The sequence below is a fragment of the Sciurus vulgaris genome, assembly GCF_902686455.1.
Source record: "Sciurus vulgaris genome assembly, chromosome: 1".
Lineage (NCBI taxonomy): Eukaryota > Metazoa > Chordata > Mammalia > Rodentia > Sciuridae > Sciurus > Sciurus vulgaris.
Window position 1 is genome coordinate 154,920,962 of NC_136461.1, and position 17,549 is coordinate 154,938,510.

The following is a 17,549-nucleotide window of genomic DNA, read 5'->3' on the forward strand; positions in this document are numbered from 1 at the left end:
TTAAGGATATAGATACAGATGCATAGATATGAAAATATGTGATCTAAGTTCAGTTACTCAGCTGATACTTCATATTATCTTTATAATTTCCTAAAGAACCTCTCCATCTGTGAAGTGTCTGTTCATTTCCATAGCCCATTTGATGATTGGATTATTTGTATTCTTGGTGTAGAGTTTTTTGAGTTCTTTATAGATTCAGGATATTAGCGCTCTATCTGAAGTATGAGTGGCAAAGATATTCTCCCACTCTGTAGGCTCTCTCTTCACATTACTGATAGTTTCCTTTGCTGAGAGAAAGCTTTTTAGTTTGAATCCAACCCAGTGGTTGATTCTTGCTTTTATTTCTTATGCTATGGGAGTCCTGTTGAGGAAGTCTGGTCCTAAGCAGACATGTTGAAGATTTGGACCTACATTTTCTTCTATAAGATGAAGGGTCTCTGGTCTGATTCCAAGGTCCTTGATCCATTTTGAGTTGAGTTTTGTGCAGGGTGAGAGATAGGGGTTTAATTTCATTCTGTTGCATACAGATTTCCAGTATTCCCAGCACCATTTGTTAAAGAGGCTATCTTTTCTCCATTGCACATGTTTGGCCCCTTTGTCTAATATGAGAAAATTGTATTTATTTGGCTTTGTGTCCATGTCCTCTATTCTGTACCATTGATCTACCTTTCTATTTTGGTACCAATACCATGCCATTTTTGTTACTATTGCTTTGTAGTAGAGTTGAAGATCTGGTATTGCGATACCCCCTGCTTCGCTCTTTCTGCTAAGGATTGCTTTAGCTATTCTGAGTTTCTTATTCTTCCAGATGAATTTCATAATTGCTTGCTCTATTTTTAAGGTACGTCATTGGGATTTTAATTGGAATTGCATTGAATCTGTATAGCACTTTTTGGTAGTATGGCCATTTTGACAATATTATTTCTGCCTATCCAAGAACATTGGAGATCTTTCCATCTTCTAAGGTTTTCTTTGATTTCTTTCTTTAATGTTCTGCAGTTCTCATTGTAGAGGTCTTTCACCTCTTTTGTGAGATTGATTCCCAAGTATTTTATTTTTTTCGATGCTATTGTGAATGGGGTAGTTTTCCTAACTTCTCTTTCCGAAGATTCATCACTTATGTATAAAAAGGTATTGGATTTATGAGCATTAATCTTGTAACCTGCTACTTCACTGAATTCACTTAGGAGTTCTAAAAATTTTCTGGTCGAATTTCCGGGTTCCTCTAAATATATAATCATGTCATCAGCAAGCAGGGATAGTTTGAGTTCTTCTTTTCCTATTCGTATCCGTTTAATTTCTTTGGTCTGTCTAATTGCTCTGGCTAGAGTTTCAAGGACGATGTTGAATAGAAGTGGTGAAAGAGGGCATCCCTGCCTTGATCCAGTTTTTAGGGGGAATGCTGTCAGTTTTTCACCATTTAGAATGATATTGGCCATGGGCTTAGCGTAGATGGCCTACACAATGTTAAGGAATGTTCCCACTACCCCAATTTTTTCTAGTGTTTTGAGCATGAAGGGATGCTGTATTTTATTAAATGCTTTTTCGGCATCTATCAAAATTATCATGTGATTCTTAACTTTAAGTGTGTTGATATGGTGAATGACATTTATTGATTTCCGGATGTTGAACCAACCTTACATCCCTGGGATAAAACCCACTTGATTGTGGTGCACTATCTTTTTAATATATTTTTGTATGCGATTTGCTAAAATTTTGTTGAGAATTTTTGCGTCGATGTTCATTAAGGATATTGGTCTGAAATTTTCTTTCCTCGATGTATCTCTGTCTGGTTTAGGTATTAGGGTGATATTGGCTTCATAGAATGAGTTTGGGAGGGTTCCCTCCTCTTCTATTTCATAGAATACTTTGAGAAGTATTGGAATGAGCTCTTCTTTAAAGGTTTTGTAGAACTCGGCTGAGAACCCATCTGGTCCCAGACTTTTCTTTGTTGGTAGGCTTTTGATGACCTCTTCTATTTCATTGCTTGAAATTGATTTATTTATGTTGTGTATGTCCTCCTGGTTCAGTTAAGCAATCAACAGATATATGAAAACATGTTCAACATCTCTAGTAATAAAAGAAATGCAAATCAAAACTACCCTAAGATTCCATCTCACCCCAATTAGAATGGCGATTATCAAGAACTCAAGCAACAATAGGTGTTGGCGAGGATGTGGGGAAAAAGGTACACTCATACATTGCTAGTGAGGTTGCAAATTACTGCAGCCACTCTGTATGGAGATTCCTCAGAAAGCTTGGAATGGAACCACCATTTGACCCAGCTATCCCACTCCTTGGCCTATATTCAAAGGACTTAAAATCAGCATACTACAGAGATACAGCCACATCAATGTTCATAGCTGCTCAATTCACAATAGCCAGATTGTGGAACCAACCTAGATGTCCTTCAATTGATGAAAGGATAAAGAAACAGTGGTATATATATAAAATGGAATATTACTTCACCATAAAGAATGATAAAATTATGGCATTTGCAGGCAAATGGATGAAATTGGAGAATATCATGCTAAGTGAGATAAGCCAATCTCAAAAAAACCAAAGGAAGAATGATCTCGATGATAAGTGGATGACGACACATAATGGGGGGTGGGAGGGGTTAGTGTTAGGGTTAGGGTTAGGTTTAGGGTTAGGGAGGGTGGCAAGAATGGAGGAAGGAAGGACTGTATAGAGGGAAAAGAGGGGTGGGAGGGGTGGAGTGAAGGGGAAAAATAACAGAATGAATCAAACAACATTACCCTATGTAAATTTATGATTACACAAATGGTATGCCTTGACTCCATGTACAAATAGAGGAACAACATGTATCGCATTTGTTTACAATAACAAAAAAAAAACCTCTCCAAATTTTGTCTAGAAAAAAAAAAAGTAACTAATTCTTTTTCCCAGTCCTCTTCCTGTTTCTTTCCTTCTTGAAAAACATTCCAAAAGCCATTAAAAAAGCTAAGTCAGCCTTTGTCAATGTGGGGATGGTGAGCATGCAGACCACAAAGATGTGCTGTCATTACAGAGCTTTTAGAAGCAGTGGCGAGGAACTGCAAAGAGGAACCTAGCATGAGATGTTGAATGTTTATTAGAGTATCAAGAGCATCCATGTGGGGAAGTCACCACAGCAACCACTTGACACAACTAGTCCCAGCCTGAGGCTGAATGGGGAGAATGTTGTGTGAGATGGGATGGCAGCAACGAGAATTTATTTAAATACTATTGATTCAATAAGTAAGGCTATTGAAGATTATAATAATTATTTTTTCTCACTGAGGAGGGACTTAAAGTATGAAAAAGTCAAAAAATTGAATTAATTCTATGGCATTTCATGACAATTGATAATATTAAATGAATTCATATTTTTCAATATAGATAGATAAGAAATAAGCAGATATAAGAATATATAAATATATAATAAATGTTTATTCATATGTATTTTCATATATATGTATTTATGTATTTATATATGTAAGTTCCCTAGCTCTGTCTATTGACTCCTCCTAGGGCAGCTACTTCCCAATAGCAATGAGCACAGCTAGACTCCAGTTCTTGTTTTCTAAATATAGTTTTAACTAGAGGAATTGGAACTTTCTGAAGGAATGTTTGATTCAGAGCAACAGAAAAGAAAATAAAAAATGACTCTAGAACATGTAATTGTTCCAGGTGGATCCAAGATATCAATGAATAATGAGAAAATGTCAAAAGACATAAAGCCACATTGAAGGAGTTTCCATTGGATCAATTTGAGTAATATAAGCCTGAAAATAAATAATCCCTGAATAAGACTGTGAATCTGCACTACTATGTTATTAAGTTAATTACAAGTTTGATAGTTATATAACTACAAAGTACCTTACCATAAAACTTACTAATAAGGAAAAATAATTTTATAGAAGACAGATAACACTTAATGAAGTGAATAAAATTAATACCTCGTTAGGGTACATATTTTAAAAGTCTGCCAAAATTATTTGACATGATGCAGCAGGAATCTAATCATGGGTCAAACACAAATAGCTAAATTCTAGAGAAGTAACTGAAGGTAATCTTTAAAAGTTTCAAGGATATGAAATTCAAAAGAGCCCCCCAACCAAAATTTCTAGAATAAGAAACTAAACACAGAGAAAAAGTAAATACATCACATGATTCCATACTGATCTTTTTGACATGAAGGGTATTGAGATTAATGACAAAATTTAAAAGGTGACCAAAGATTAAAGCACTACAGTAATGAGCTGGTGTGAATTTTTTGATTTTCACAGTTAAGTCTGATTGTATGTTCATAGGAAATTCTGAAGTATTTGGGGTTGAGAGTGCATGGTGTTGACATCTCACTCTCAAATGGTTTGGGAAACAAGTCCTTTTTTACTGTCACTTCAAATTCTCTGTTGATTTGATTTTTTTTTAATTTTCAACAACAATAACAACAACAACAACAACAACTATATATATATAAATATATAAATATATATATATTTATATATATATAAATATATATAAATATAAATATATATATAAATATAAATATATATATATAAATATATATATAAATATATATATATAAATATATATATATCCCTGAGCCAGATAATCCTTCTCTGGATGACTAGCATAGTCAAAGGCTGGTTACATTAGAAGTCAGTTTCTAGTCTATTTGTGTTAATCTCTCTAACATGTTCTAATGGCAATATGTCATATTTAATTTGAGTTTTTTCCTAATGATGTTCTGTTTCCTTGTTTTTGGTATGTCAAATGTCTATAAAATTAGTTAAGTTCTCTGTATTAAAATAAACAAGACTCATATGAATATATAAGTTCTAGAAAATTTGATTCATTTCTATCTGCATTCAAATTGGAGAACACTGGCATGACATTTAAGAGGAAAATAAATCATAAGGAACACTCACAATCAAGAATTCAAAATAGTTCAGCGTATTTACCCTGCAAGACATCTATCATAAACCATCAGGATGACAGCTATAAGTTCAACCAGAAATGTAACCTTTGGAAACAGGCTCCAAGTCAGGTTATGTGACAATTGGATGATCAGTAAGCAAATTTTAAAGTTTCTTGCTTTTAACAATTTCTGGAATCAATTTTTAGAATACTGAAGCACTGCTTTTTAATTCCCAGAAACCTGGGAAATGATTAGTTAAAACAAAATCTGTTGTCCTACTGGCCTACACCTGGTTATAAATAGCAGTAAGACATGAGAACACCCCGGGATGCCAAATGGACTTTCTAAATATAACTTTCCCTTCCTCCCAAAGGTTTGAGAAGAATGCTATCTTTTGTAAAAACTTGGCCTTTATAAAGGGCACACAGACACGAAGGTCAGAGACTGTTAGATCTAGAAAATATTTGAAATATTTCCTTAGTCTGGGAACCACATTTTAGAATCATGAAAACTGAAGGCAGTACTAGCTGTGACCAGTTATTTAAATTTTTGTCATTTGTAACTAACTTTTGAAATGCTATTTATATATTAAAAATTTGTGAGACTCTTTTCCTTGCTTCTTTCTTCAAATGACTCTGCTTACATATATAGTGTTTTAGTACTAAATTACTGTACAGTGAAGAGTACAGAAAAACATTATAATGAAGGAGATAACAGTTGAGAACAATAAGCTGGGGAATAGAGATGTCAAACCTTAAGGGAAGATTGGGAGTGAGGGAAGAAAAGAGAAATTTAATTTTTCTAAGGAAAAATGAATGACAAGTTAGATAATGTTTGCATAGCCATAATACAGCCTTTCTTAATTTTAATTTCAGGGAAACGTCTGCTGTTTGTATTATTGCAGACTAGGGAGTGAAAAAAGCACAAGATTTTTCTGTTTTATCATTTCATGTGATTTCTTAAAAATTTCTACAAGACTCTTTTTAGTAAATAAAAAACTCAAAAGGCTTGTCTTTTACTTTTTCCCTGCCTGTTTGTACTTTAATAAGTTGGTAAATGTCATTAAACTCAAAAGTTAATGATTAGCTCTCTCTATAAATTCTTAAGAGACTGGGGAGTGTGTGTGTGTGTGTGTGTGTGTGTGTGTGTGTGTGTGTGTATGTGTACTTGTTATGTCATCAAATATTTTCAAATAATGTGCTACCTTTGTAACCAGTGATACACAGTTCTCAATTAAAAATTATTATGATGTAGACAAAAATTAGATTCGATAGTGTGGTGAGCCATTGATCAGTTTTTTTTTTATTTTTTCAGACTGCATTTTGATTCACTGTGTACAAATGGGGTACAAATTTTCATTTCTATGGTTGTACATGATGTAGATCCACACTATTCACGTAATCATACATGTACATAAGGTAATGATGTCCGTCTCATTTCACCATCTTTCATACCCCCGCCACTTCCCCCCTCTCATTTCCCTCTCATAATCTAAAGTTCCTCCATTCTTCTCTCATCCCCTACCCTCCTCCCCCATTATGTGCCATCATCCACTTATCAGCAAAATGATTCAGCCTTTGGTTTTTGGGGATTGGCTTATTTCACTTAGCATGATATTCTCCAACTCCATCCATTTACCTACAAATGCCATAATTTTATTCTTCTGTATGGTTAAATAATATTCCATTGTGTATATATACCACAGTTTCTTTATCTATTCATCTGTTGAAGGGCATCTAGGTTGGTTCCACAATCTAGCTATTGAGAATTGAGCTGCTATAAACATTGATGTGGCTGTGTTACTGTAGTATGCTAATTTTAAGTCCTTTGGGTATAAACTGAGGAGTGGGATAACTGGGTCAAAAGGTGGGTCCATTCTCCATAAAGTTTTAAAATCACGGTAGGTGACTTACATATGCAGTTGAACACCCCTTCTCCATTTAGTACTATATGGAAGTATAACCCACTATGGTTCAAATTTTATATCTGAAACCTGTTTTATTCTGAGTCACTGGTAAAGTGCATATTCTATGTGTTTATAGTTATTGTATTATGAAAATATTAAAAGTCTGTGAATTAAAGAAGTTGGTGTGGGTTCATATATATCAATGAAAGCCTAGAAGATATGACAAGCACCAGGCCTTCTAATTATCACTGAGATGAGTCTGGTTGACACAAAACATTATGGGAATTAGATACAGATATTAGTGATTTATAATGATGAAATAAAATCTTCTAGTTATGTAAGCATCAAAGAAATTCTAATTTATACCACAAGGTAATGAATTCAAGAATTTTTATTTTCAAGTATATTTACTTGTACCTTATATTGTGCATAAAGCCCTTTCTGAAATTTAGAGGGCAAAGTAGGGAAAAGAAACTTTATTCTTAAGTAATTGATACTGTTGTCAGTGTTGAGATATTTTGATTTCTCAGTTCACTAAAACTTTATTAGATGAGTTGTATTGCATTTCTTACAATCAGCATTTAGCATTTTAAATAATTTCTTGAATACTCGTGGTAATAGAGTAGAGTTGTAATGATTAATAGTAGAGTCAATAGTAAAGAAGTTCAATATTAATAGTGAAGTGACTTTTCTTCCTTTATTTGTACTGGGTCACTTTGACACTGAGCTACAAGCCCAGCCTTTTAAAATACATTTTTTTTATTTTGACGCAGCGTCTTACTAAGTTGTGTAGAGACTCCCTAAATTGCTGACCTTGGCCTCAAATTTGTGATCCTTCTGCCTCAGCTTCCTGAATTGCTGGGATTATAGGTGTGTGCCACCTAATGATTTTGATAATCTGTAGAATGTCATGATTTTTCCAGACAACAGCATGATTCTTGAACAAAGTAAATATATTTATTATTAATCTTTTACCTTATAATTTTTTATTTAATTAATATACTGATTTTACCTCATCTTATCATTTATATTTTAAATATTTTATTTCATAGATTATCTCATTTGAAAGTGTCTGTTAACATCTATATTCATTATATTTCATATATACAAATACCTACCTCTATATCCAATAAAGACATTCTTAATTACATTTAAATTTATTTTGTGTTGTTTTTCAGCATTTTCTCTTCTCTCTGAACCTATTTCACTATTTTTTAAAAATGTCTGAAAGATAAAAATAGTATGTAAAGCAAATATGTGAGAAAATCCTGAAATAACTATAACAATGGCAGAGAAGAAAAATATTAACCATTGTAGTGAAGAGTGTTCCTTTAATTGAAAAATTAACAATTCTCTCATTGAAACATATAGTAGAAGTGGAAAACATTCATTATAATACTGAATAGTGACATTCTCAGTAGTCAGGGACAATAAACACTTCATAGGAGACTAGCATCTGCAAAGCAGATAAATTGGCAATGATTATATATACTTGAAATATGTTGAAACAATCATAGCAACTGTTTTTGGCTGAAAAGAGGCACATAGGAGTGTTTAAGCACTATTTCAACTGAAATAGTTAGATAATACACAGAAAATATTACAGAGGAGCAGATATCAGCATTGTGTGAACTGTGTTTCAATAACGCATTCTCACTTATTCAGAAAGGAAAAGGTCATTGAATTAAATTTAAATGTAGAATTGTGATATCTTAAAGTGCCATTCTTAGACTTATCATATTGCTGTTCCTTTTGCATGCATCGAATAATACCGCCCTCTTGTTTATCCAAGTTCCAAATCTAGATGCAGCCCAAGATTCTCATCCTAGAGTCCCCCAGCCTTAATTCTTCCCCCTCAGTAAGTCTCTAATTCCTGACTCTTCTGTACCAGATAGCTTTCTTTTCTACTTATGCTCTCTCATTGCCAGGACCTAGCAACTCCGCCTCAGCTGCCTATTAAAGTCAACTCTATTTAACAGTGAGCAGTGCTATTTTTAAGCCTTCCTCTGCCATAGACAATTGTACTTTCGAAAGCTTCACACTGTATTTTATCAAATATATATTAAAATGTATACAAATCACATATTCAACATAACATATAGTAACTATTTGAAAGCTGCCTAATATTCTATTTGAGGAGATGTACAAATATTGGTGTTACAAATATTACTTAAGTATATTTTATCTCAGTTTTGCAGGGTTTTTTTTTTTCATACTTTGGAACCATTTCTCAGGCATCAGATATTTTTTAGATTCTTCTCATATTTCCGAGGGAATGTATGTTTACTATTTAAGGCTGAGCAGCCCTCATAGCGAGGCATCTGAATATCTAATATCGGAACCATCACTGAGATGATTAGACCAAATAGTTGAGGAATTGGGAAGCATTTCTAAAGCAAACAGAAATTGAGGAAGAGATGATGGTGTTAATACATATGTGTGTGTCAGATGATAATATTTAAAAAGCAGGTTCTGTAGAGATTCAAAATAACATCACTTTGTGGAGTAATGCTTCAAACAGTATGTGAAGTATTTACTTTTTTAAAAAGAAATATAAATGATGGACCATCAAAAGAGAGTGAAGTAAGTTTAATATACCCCAAAACAAGTGCTGGAAAATGGTAACTGCTTGTGTAAGTAGTTAATTCACCTGTTAGCTTCATAACTTAAGGTTTCCAAACTGTTATTTCATCTTTAAGACTGAAATAATGAGAATACTATTGTGGTAGAGTCATTAAAAATTTTAAATTATTTTTATACACTTCTTAGTGTATCGGACACATTGTTTAGATTTTTGTTATTGTTATGATTCAAAAGCACTAATAAAAAATAGCTGTTTTGTTAATCTTGTTTTCATTGTCAGATCTTGGAACAGTCCAGAATGCTTGAGCTTGATTAGACCCTTCATTGTGATTTTCTTAAAAAACTGGTTTTATTAATGCATTGTAGCTATACATAATAGTGGGGTTTCTTTGTGATCTTAAAGATGGAAAAGTTAATAATGAATTATTTTGGAAGGAAATGTTTTAGGGTTTTAACATCCTTTCAAAATTTAAATATTTATTTGACATAGAGGAAAAATTCTTAGTTTAATAAGAAGGTATAGATTTTAAAAGTATTTTCTCTCCCTGGACTCATACAAAGCCAGGAAAGGAGAAGTCAAGTCAAAGGATTTAGAAAGTATTATGTAACAAAGGACTGTCAGCCTCAGGCTCTTAATGCTTTTGTGATTTTGATGTGAATAAACCCAGATTCTAATTCTGAGGTCAGTACTGCCACTGACTATGGTCAGTGCCACTGACATTGGTCAAGGCAATTAACCTCTCTCTGCTTTAGTTTCTTCATTTGTAATATGCAAGTAATATTACATGTCACTTGCCAACAGGCGGTACTTCTACAGCTCACTGTCTCAGCAGGGGTATTGCAAAGATTAGTTGCAAATGACAAGTCCTTTAAAGTATTAAGTAAATTATATAAAAAGCCCTACATGAGGACAGAGCAAATTATTTCATGCATTAATTTGCAAATTTAATCATATACATTTGATTTTTAAAAAACTTTACAAAAGTAGCTCTCAATACATTGAAAATAGAATAGATTAATTAGGAATTCTAGAGTGTCTTCTATTGCTGTGGTTATTTTCCTTAAGTCTTCCTTTATAATCAGGAATATACAGAGAAAAAATACTTTAAAATTTTAAAATAATGAAGTCTCTTACTAGACAGGAAAACAAACTGAATAAAAGTAAGGACACATGCTCTCTCAACTAAGTTTTACTACAAACAATATGACCTTGAAAAATTACTTAAACAAAGAGAACTTAAGATCACCAACAAATATACAAAACACGTTTTCTGTGTGTAAGAACAATATACAAAATTTTCTGCCAAAAATGGTGAGGGATTCAGAAAAAAGTTTCATATTGCAATGAAAATATATTAGAGGAAAAGGATCACTGAAAATAATTCTCACACAATGCAGAATTAAGTAAACAGTAATGTTGAAGTTATTTAATCTACCTGTAGCTAAGGAAGCAAGGTGACCTATAAAGCAGATTTGAAAGATGAGGATTTTTAATTTAACTGATTGGATAGAGAATAGCACAAGAAAACCAACCTATGGGAAACCACCAGAGATACTGTATATATTGCAGTGATTGAGCCTCACTATAGATGGGAGAGAAATTGTAGGAAAAGAAGGTGGGAAAAATGCATTGGTTTGAACTTTTAAGTGCCATGAAAAAATTTTGAACTATGTTTTCAAAAAACATAGCTTCTCAAAAAATCATGGAAAGAGTTTTTATTACTAGTTATGTTTTATAAAGCTAATTCTGACAATAGCATAAAGGATAAGTTACAGAATATGTTTAGATAAGTGAAGAATGTGTTTAAGTAAGTAGTTAGCCTACAGAGCGGTCATCAAAAAAGAGAAATGAAGGTTGTAGCTGAAGCAGAATGGAAATGAAGAATATTTAAGAAGCATCAAATAGAAGGAATTAAACATTGAGGTTTTAGAAATGTTTGGATTTGAACTATTAGTCAGATGGAGTAACCCAAAAACAATTCTGAGATTGATGTCACAGATGCATGAGAAAATAGTGATAATATAAACTAAAAATTAAGAAGAGAATGAATAATTTTAGGGGTAAAGCAGAGAGACAGAGAGCATTCATTTTAGTTTACTGAATTAAAGATTTAAAGAATATTCATGGTTGGAGATGTGATAAGTAGTTAAATTACTGAGGTGGAACTTCAGAAAAACATCAGGCCTCAAAACTATAGATTTGTGTGTCCTCAATATGCAGGTGGCAGTTAAAGCTAATAGAGGGATTAGCTCTCAAGTGAAACAGTCACACAAAAGAACTTAACTTGAGATGACCTTGTATTTTGGCCAAAAAAGAAGATAAAGAATCCTTAAGAGATAGGTGGAGGAAAAAGCAAGAAGTACAAGAAGATTATGAGAAAGCAAAAGAGTGCAGTAGCTATGGAAGCCCAGGCAGAAGAATGTTTCAGGTAGAAATGAGCAACATTTTTAAATGATACGTGCAATTTATATCATTGACTATTATATAAATACTATTGAATTTGCTGATTAATCAGTAATGGTTTTTATTTGCAAAAACAATTACAGTAAATTTATAAATATATGAATTAAATTGCAAAAGGAAATAAATTAAGGCAATGTAGAGGAAACAGGCAAAATTCCAATTTTTTCTTGTAAGTTTGGGAGGGAATGAAAGAAAAAAGAATGAATATACTATAGAACATTTAGAGTTGAATATGGAGTTCCATAGATGTTGAATATAGAGTTGAATGTGAATAGGAAAAGAAGAGCTTAAACTATTTCTGTTTGCCAACAACATGATTCTATATTTAGAAGACCCAAAAAGCTCCAGTAAACTTCTAGAACTCATAAAGGAAATCAGCAAAGTAGCAGGGTACAAAATCAATACTCATAAATCAATTGCATTCCTATACTCCAATGATGAATCAGCTGAAAGAGAAATTAGGAAACACCATCTCATTCATAAGAGCCTCCAAAAAAATAAAATATGTAGGACTCAATCCAACAAAAGAGGTGAAGGATCTCTACAATGAAAGCTAAGGAACACTAAAGAAATTGAGGAAGACCTTAGAAGATATAAAGACCTCCCATGTTCTTAGATAGACAGAATCAGTACTGTCAAAATGGTCATATTACCAAAAGCTCAATACAGATTCAATGCAATTTCCATCAAGATTCCAATAATATTCTTTATAGAAATAGAAAAAGCAGTCATAAAATTCATTTGGAAAAATAAGAGGCCAAGAACAGCCAAAGTAATCCTTAGTGTGAAATACAAAGCAGGAGGCATCACAATATCAGACTTTAAATTATACTACAGAGCTACAGTAACAAAAACAACATGGTATTGGCACCAATGTAGGCAAGAAGACCAAGGGAACAGAATAGAAGACACAGAGACAAACCCATATAAATTCAGTTACCTTATACTAGACAAAGGTGCCAAAAACACACACTGGAGAAAAGAGTCTCTTCAACAAATGGTGCTGAGAAAACTGGAAATCCATATGTAATAGAATGAGAGTTAACCCTTATCTCTCCCTGCACAAAATCAACTCTAAGTGGATCAAAGACCTAAGAATTAGACCAGAAACCCTGCACCTACTAGAAGAAAAGGTAAGAGCAGCACTTCAACATATTGACACAGGAACTAACTTCCTGAACAAGACTCCTAAAGCACAAGAAACAAAATAAAACATCAATAAATGGGATGTCATCAAACTAAAAAGCTTCTTCACAGCAAAAGAAATCACCAAGAGCCTGAAGAGAGCACCTACGGAATGGGAGAGAATCTCTGCACCTCAGATAGGGTGTTAATTTCCAGGATATACAAAGAATTCAAAAAGCTTAACACCAAAAACACAAATAATGCAATCACTAAGTGGGCAAAGGAACTGAACAGACACTTCTCAAAAGAAGAAATTTGAATGATCAACAAATATATGAGAAAATGTTCAACATCTCCACCAATTAGAGAAATGCAAATTAAAACTACTCTGAGCTTCCATCTCACTCCAGTCAGAATGGCAATTATCAAGAATACAAGTAACAACAAATGTTGGTAAGGATGTGGGGAAAAAGGAACCCTCATGCATTGGTGGGACTGCAAATTGGTACATTCCCTTTGGAAAGCAGTATGGAGATTCCTCATAAGAGTAGGAATGGAACCACCATTTGACCCAGTTATCCCATACTTCGGCCTATGTCCAAAAGATTTAAAAGCAGCATAAACAGTGACACAGTCACATCAATATTTATATCACCATAATTCACAATAGCTAAGCTATGGAACCAACCTGGATGCTCATCAACAGATGAATGGATAAAGAAAATATGGTATATATACATAATGGAATATTACTCACCCATAAAGAAGAATGACTTTATGACATTTGCCAGTATGTGGGTGGATCCGGAGAATATCATGCTAAGTGAAATAAACAATCCCATGAAACCAAAGGTTGCATATTTTCACTGATACGTGGAATCTAAACCACAATAAAGGGGGAAGAGAAGAAGAAAAGTTCAGTAGATTAGACAAAGGGGAATGAAAGGAAGGGAAGGGTAATAGGAATAGGAAAGACAGAATAAATCTAACCTCATTTTCTTATGTGTGTATATGAAATTACCTTAGTGAACCCCACCATTGTGCCCACCCACAAGAATGGGATCCTAATTAGAATAAGATATATCCTATGCTTGTAAAATTTTATCAAAATGAATTCTACTGCCATGTGTAACTAAGAGGAATCAGTAAGATAAATTTTTTTTAAAAAATCACTCTCTAGCTCTTTTCCTGTATATTTGGGAATGAATGAAAGAAAAAGAAATGAGTATATTGTAGAACGTACAAAGTTGAAAGAAAAGAGATTTTATAACAGGTAAGATGTAAGAAATTTTATAGGCATTGGAGAAGTAGCTAGGCAAAAGAAGAGAGTCTAGAATCTGGAGACAGAATTTGAGGAACGAGAATGGGAGAGAAGGAATCAAGAAAAGCAGTCAGATCATGTATGGTCGTCACATATAATCCCAGCAACTTGGGATGCTGAGGCAGAAGTATTATAAGTTCAAGGACAGCTTCAGCAACCTAGGAAGACCGTGACTCAAAATAAAAAATAAAAAGGGTTGGGAATGTAGCTCGGTGGTAAAGTGTTTCCTGGTATTACAAAAATAAATAAATACATAAAGGAAAAAGAAGAAAGAAATGCAGAGAGCTGGGGTTGTAGCCAGCATGCTAGACCCTGGGTTCAGTCTCCAGTACCACCTAAAGCAAAATGAGAAAGGGAGGAAGAGAATGAAGTACAATCAGGTATTACTGTTGGGCAAAAGATTCTTGAATACAGAGTTAAGTACCGTTTTATGTGTGTGTGATGTAAAAAGAATTCCAGAAATTTGTGTAGAATGACCTTGATCTTCTCCATAAAGCTGTCTGGCAAGTAGAGAGAAAGAAAATGAAATACAAATAAGGCTTAAGGAGCAAAGAAGAAAAGAAATAGCTGTTGTTAGGGATGGTACAAGGGTAAGCCATAAATAGGCAAAGGGGCAAAGGGATTTATAAGCACCTTTGACATTACTTGTTGCTTAAAGTAGACAGTGAAAATATTCCCTAAAGAAAAATGGGGCTTCTGGTTTTATTAACAGTTGCAGATTAAGATTTCTTATTTTCAAGTTTTTTGTTTTTTGTTTGTTTGTTTGTTTGTTTGTTTGTTTGGTGCTGGGGATTGAACGCAGGGCCTAGTGCATGCAAGGCAAACATTATTTTCAAGTTTTAACTGGTTAAGCGTTATAAGAGGAAAAGATTTGCATCTAGGCTAAAGGAAATTTCAGAGATGAAATTAAGTATTAATACAATTGACCAACTCATGAATTTTTAAAAAAGTGTAAAAATATATTCATGAAAAAATAAAGCCTGACATTTGCACAAATGGTGAAAAACTAAGGTGGGAAAAACTACTGGCATCTTTGTTCTCATCAGGCTACTGACAGTTAACTTCTTTACCACCACATACTCATAGTTAATATTTTTTAAATGTCAGATTTACCTAAAAATGTATCTGATGAAGCATTAAGAAGTATTAATTTTGTTGACTCTTGACCATTGAATACATATCTTTTTAATATTCCTTGGGATTAAATTGGAAGTCTCATGAAGCACTTCTGCCATGTACCAAAATACATGGTTTTATCAAGTAAATCTGTGTGACCGTTTCAGTTGAGTGTTAACAGCAACCATATTTTTTGTGGAACACCATCTTTACTGGGAAGAACAACTGTCAGGCAAACTGCAGTTATTCATACTTGGACATTTGGCAGGGATTTTTTTTTTAAAGAACAAAGGGAGCTTGCCATTGCAAGAGAAAGAGAATCCAAGAATATCTGTGGCCAATAAGACAGCTTTCAAACAAAAATTACAATTTTGGAAAAATTATTTCTGGCCCTCTGAATTTCTTAATTTCTCATATCTTAAAGATTTTTCTGACAAGAGAGGCAGCATTACTAACAAAAGTGATATTGTATAATGAAAGATACTATCATTTGGAAAATTTACAAAATCCAATGAAGCAATATTTTCCAATTAAGCAATTCCTGATATTAAATATATATTTAATAGATTATCTGTATTATCAATATAGTAAGTATATAATAGATATTAAAATATTAAATATATAATGTATGGCATATTTAATATATCTATATTATATTAATATATATTAAGTATATATTTAATATAAGACATTGCTCATTTGGGAAAAAAATATATATAGGCAAAAGATTCATTCAAAGTGCAAGATAAACAGTGTATAGTAAGCATATTGGTATGGTTTTAGATTCTAAATTTTTAAAAATCCATAATTATCTGAAAAGACTATTAAAATTCTCTCATTTTCCAAACAAAAAATTCTGTATAAGGCCAGATTTTCTTCATATACTTCAACTAAAACAATATGTTGAGACAGATTGAATGCAGAAGCAGATTTAAGAAACCAGATGTCTCTTATAAAACCAGACATTTGCAAAATTAACCCAGTTGCAAATATAAAACTATACTAATCTTGTCATTATTTTCTTTCCAGTTTGGAAAATATATTTCCTTTTCATTTAAAATATTTATGTAAACATGTAATAGATTTATTGGTATCTTTAAATGTTTTCAGGTTTATCATTTTATATATGGTAAATAATGGTAGGTTATTCAACCTAAATGAAAGCTCACTGAGGTTTTCCATAATCTTCAAGAATGTAGTGGATATCTGAAACCAAAACAATTTAGAAACACTTATGTTAACCAAATACTAAACACACAGGAAACTACTGAAGGGCTTTCAACACACTTCACATGATTTCATAAAGTAGCAGGCAAGAAGTTATATAATTACATTAATATTAGTGGAACAGGAAGAATTTTCTTTTTTTTTTTTTTTAATGTCTTAAAGAAGTCACACTATTCATATTAAAGAGAAGTCTTCAGTGTTTGCTGATGACATTCTCTCCATTCTTTCTTCCAAGTATGTGAGTCTCATTTCATGTGTCCCATTTACAGGAGTAAAATTAGCATGTTCTCTAGTCACCATTTGGCTCATGACTCAATGTCACTATAAAAATCATTTTAAGCAGCTTCATAGGTCCAGCTTCTACAATACATCGATGTGGAACACTTCAGTTTGTTTAATATAGGAGACGTAAGTACATTCTTTCATAGACTCTTGAAATCTATCTAAATTTATAAATTTTACTATAGTAAAATCTTCCAGTTTATTTTCTCAAATAATTTGTGTATATGGTATTAGAAAAGGTAAAGGGCACAAACAAGGAAAAGACCAACACAAATCATGTATTTCAATCCAGAAATCAATCATAATAAGCAAGAATTTTTAGATCATGGCATTATGCTGCTTTGTTATTACAAAGTGAGAAAGTGAGGTGTTTTGAGGGGGAAAAGAAAGAGCAAGCTTATCTCTTAATCATGAATTTTGATTGAATTGTTAAATAATTTTAGAGATTTATGATTTAAAACTTAATCTAAATTTTGAGTAGTTTGGTATTTAAATAATAAAATGCCTTTTTCCTTCTCACATTAGAATTTAAATATTACTGCAATTGGATATTTTGTATATTTGGGTACAAAAAAAAAAAAACAACCACCATATTTCCTTGTCTATATCTAACATTAAT

General features: G+C 32.7%; 1 protein-coding gene across 2 annotated transcripts in view; it reads left to right on the forward strand.

Moving 5' to 3' along the window:
* PKIA (cAMP-dependent protein kinase inhibitor alpha) overlaps positions 1-17,549 on the forward strand; it is a 95,618-nt gene that overhangs the window by 61,842 nt on the left and 16,227 nt on the right. Inside the window, exon 1 of one of the 2 annotated variants that reach the window (XM_079116024.1) lies at positions 16,906-17,056. The exons of the other annotated variant lie outside the window; for it this stretch is intronic. The gene's annotated coding sequence lies outside the window, so the exon portion shown is untranslated. Of the gene's footprint in view, positions 1-16,905; positions 17,057-17,549 lie in introns of those variants that run through there. 2 annotated transcript variants of the gene reach the window in all.